Here is a 4041-nt window from a genome sequence, read left to right as displayed (position 1 = left end):
GGTCAGTTCCTGAGCACGGGGCTGCACTTGGGTGGCTGTGGACCTGTCCAAGCTGGACGAGTCATTTTGTGCCTTTGATCTTAAGAAATTTAGGTTGCAAGTGAGACCTGGAATACCAGCACGGCCTTTTCAGCAGTGCAAGGAAGACTGCTCTCAAGCTGCCCCCATGAAGTATTAACGAAAGCTCAGCAGGTTGGGGTTTATTCAGCTGTAAAATAGCAGTTAAGATGCTTCTGAAATACTGCAGGAAGCATGCCTCTCTCCCGCCTTGGACAATTTACAGACGGGAGGCGAGTCCGCGTTGGGAGGAAGGCGGTGCGGTGCCGAAGGGCTGTGCCGCGCAGTGTCCTGTCCAGCAGTGCTGGCAGCGGGTGCTCGCAGGAGGCAGGGAAGAACAACGCGGCTGGTCTATGCTCTTTTCCCATTGTATCCTTCCCACTGATATTTTTTTTTTTAACGTCAGAGCTTCTATCAATGTGCTTAATAGCCCTTAATGCCTTTCCCTGTGCTTTATTTTCTTTTTTTCCATCTAAACTTTTAGTATTTACCGTGCTGAATATCAGTGGATTCCACAATTTAATTTGCGGGAAAAATCGATTCATTTTGTGATTTCCTAAACCAGCTACCCAATAATGTCAGGTAATGCCCTCTGCCTCTTAACTTCTGAGAAGAGATGAACAATTCTTTCCTATTTGTCCTCCCTGTGCGACTCAAGAATTTACAAACCTCTAGTGTGTCTTCCAAGCGCTGCCTCTTTTCCCAGAGGAAAAGCCGTAGCTTAATATCGTCTTGTACAAAAGGCATTTCACATCTGTGCTCATTGTTATTGCTTTTCTCTTATATTTTCTAGGTCTGCTGCAACCGGTGTTCAAAATGCAGGCACACCAGAAACGTACATCTTCTCATAAATATGCTTTGATTTTTTTCATCATTCTTTCCTACTAATTCCTAATCTATTTTTTAAAGTACCACTGAGTGCTGAGCTGCCATTCCGTAGAACTGTCCACTAACATTAAAAGCTATTCTGAAGGTTACTAAATAATTTAATTTCCATCAGTGTGTATATATAGGAGAATTGGCTTTTCCCCAGTGAGCATTAATTTGCATTTATTAAGACTCAATTTTGCCTGCTGTTTTTAGCTCCTAATCTCTCAGTAGTGTACGGTCCTATAAACAGGATTCCAACAAGATAGGCAGCAGTAGCACTCTGAATACCAGATAAGCGAAAGTTCAAGAAACTGAGCTTTAACAGGCTTACCTGGAAGGATATGAATGTTTCAGTGTAACCAAAAATTAAATACCGTGCCTCTAATCTAGGCTCCTCTAAGAAAGTGTGATGTCTGGTTAGCTGAGACGGGGAATGCCAACGTGCGTTGCATTGATTTTACCTCTGTGTTCTGCCGGAGCAGAAAGCTGCTCTCCGAGGTGTTTGGAAATCAGAAGCACCATCGGAGATTTTGCATCCTTGGTAAAAACGAGGGCTGTGGTTCATTATGTTCATGATTTATTTTTAATTTCTTTTCCTCTTTAGCTAGGCCATAACTTATGGGGGGAAAGACTTTAGTCATCAGTTGTATAGAGGCTTTCTTGTGACCATGTTGTTATTTTTCTGATTTTCTAGTAGCACTATCATGCAAAACCAAGGTCTATTGTTACGTACAATCAAACATTGTCCTTTTTGTGTCGTGCAAATACTTCTGAAACTTACAATTTTAGAAGGTCTATTGTGTATTCAGACCTCTTTCCAAAGATTTTTCTTTGATGGAGTCTCACCTTCCCTAGGCTAATGCTTAGAAAGTGCTTAAACTATTTGATTACTCAAAACCAATCTGCCTATCCTTACTGGATTTTCTTTCTGCTGTTTTCAGATAGCTTTGTGCAGCTTATTAGAGCCCAACCACTTTAAATAATTCCTGAAGTGCCAGAAGTCTGACTAGGAGTTCAACTTTCAGCTGCTTAGAGCTAAGAGCTTCTGCCCCAAGGCCTCGACTTCCTTCTGCAGATTTGCAGACTGAAATTAAACACTTAAAAGGCAAGTCTGATCTTCAAGAGAAGAAACCAGTGTAAAAATGGTGTCATGTTTTAGTGTGTCTGTCTGCAGAGAGCCTGAAACAACAGCTCTGAGTGGTAGATTCCCAGCCAGGTCTGTGAGGGTTTTGTTCTCAAATTTAGGTGAGGTCACTTTAAAAACATTAGTGTTTCACTATAAAATAGAAAATTCAAAGTGCCCCTGCAGTTTCCTAGCTAGATAATCGCCACCTGTAGAATACAGAACCGGCACAGCTTATCAGCTTCCTCGGGCAGCCAGAGACAACGTGACCGAGTGTGTTTCCTTGGCCCAACAACTCCATTCTTTCGTGTTGACGCCCTTGCTGCCCAGCGTCGGAGATGGGACCATTGGCAGGTAGTCGCGCGTTACTGGTCAAATACTTGCGAAGTGCCCATTACAGCATTCTGAATTTACGCCCAGGTACTTTGAAAGCGCAAGTCGAATAAATATTTAAAAGAAAGAAAAGAGGCCTCCTTTTGCTCAGAGTTCAGCGCGCCAACCCCAGCTCCCGGCTAACCACAACCAGCTTCCTCAGAGAGAAGCGTGATCGCAGTTTGCGGGGCTGCAAGGTTTAGTCATCGTGGTCTGTGTCTTGACCGTAAAGAGGAAACGATTCCAAGACAGAAGAACAGGTCAGTTTTTGAGAACGTGCTGCCTCTTTCTATCTCAGTGGTTCATACCTAGGGCCTGTAGACGATGCATTTCTCTCTCTTGTTAGGCTGAAAACACACGCAAAGACAAGAACAAAAAGCTGTCACCAGTGCAAATATTGCCAGTAATAAAGGTAAAACCGAGATGGCTTGTACGGGTAAGACATCAATGGCTCTAAGCACTGAATGATTTTAAATGGTTGCCTGGTGCAGGCTCCGTCGCTTGACAAGCTGCAAGTGATCTGTGGCAAGACGCATGTCCAGAGAAAAAGGAAAGAAATACGGGCTTCAAAAAAGAGCTGCTGACCCCTGCTGCTGTCAACCTGCACCCAAAGTAGTGACTTTTCAAAAAGATATGGGCTTTACGTATTGAAATTCTTTCATTTGCCTGATAGCTATGGGCAGGATTTCACTGATAGCGTCACTAAAATAAGGATAATGCTGGCATGAATTAATCATGAAACCAACCTTCCAGCAGGAGCTTTGCAGGCCAGGAGGAATATCAAGGGGTTTTCTTTCATATGCCCAACTCACACTTTAATATTACATATCAGCGCTGCCCACTATATTGCACAAACAATATAGCAGCTTAGTGAAGGATGGATGAGGGCAGAGGTGTATGTAATAGGCCCCTCTGATACGCTTTACGTTTACTCAAAGAAAATGGCTAAATAAACCTTTTCTGACAAATGGAGGAGCTCCTACCTGGTAGGTGGTGGGGCTGACTCGAGTGACCAGAGGATCAAATCGTACAGCCTTAGCAGAAAGCACCTGGGCAGCACAACACTCACAAAGCACTGCCCAGCTTTGAAGCTTTTGCTGTGTGAACCAGTTATGAACTGTTGGTTGGTTTTCTGTTGCCTTGACTCTAGCCCTGCCATCATCCCGGAGAGAGAAAAGCCTTATCTAAGCGATCCCACAGAGGCAGCTTATTGAATATAGCGTGAATAACAGAAATGTTGGCCAACAAACTGAACCTGAAACTCCTTCAAGAAACCTACTGTGTGGCTTTTCCAAGCTGCGCCGCCGTTTGGTTGCAGCCCCACTGTTGGCAGCGGCTCAGCCTTGCTGGGAGGAATAGAGAGGCGACAGCTCATCCGAACCTGAAAGGGACAGCCACAAACTTTCAGGGGATTTGGGAGGTTTTGGGGACCTGAAAAGTGAAGGTGCATCCTGTGTTAGGTAAGATACACAATTCAAGAAATGCAGAACTGTAAAAGGAAGTCCTTGTTTAAAATGCAATTGGAAAAATGATCAAAAAACATTGTATTAGTTTTCCTACAGGGCAAAAGCCATACTTTGAGGTTTAAAATTTTTCATCTAGACTGTGCCATGACACTG

Source organism: Pygoscelis adeliae, unplaced genomic scaffold, assembly GCF_000699105.1.
Source record: "Pygoscelis adeliae isolate BGI_AS28 unplaced genomic scaffold, ASM69910v1 Scaffold10, whole genome shotgun sequence".
In the NCBI taxonomy this organism is placed as follows: Eukaryota; Metazoa; Chordata; class Aves; order Sphenisciformes; family Spheniscidae; genus Pygoscelis; species Pygoscelis adeliae.
This window is presented reverse-complemented; position numbering follows the sequence as displayed.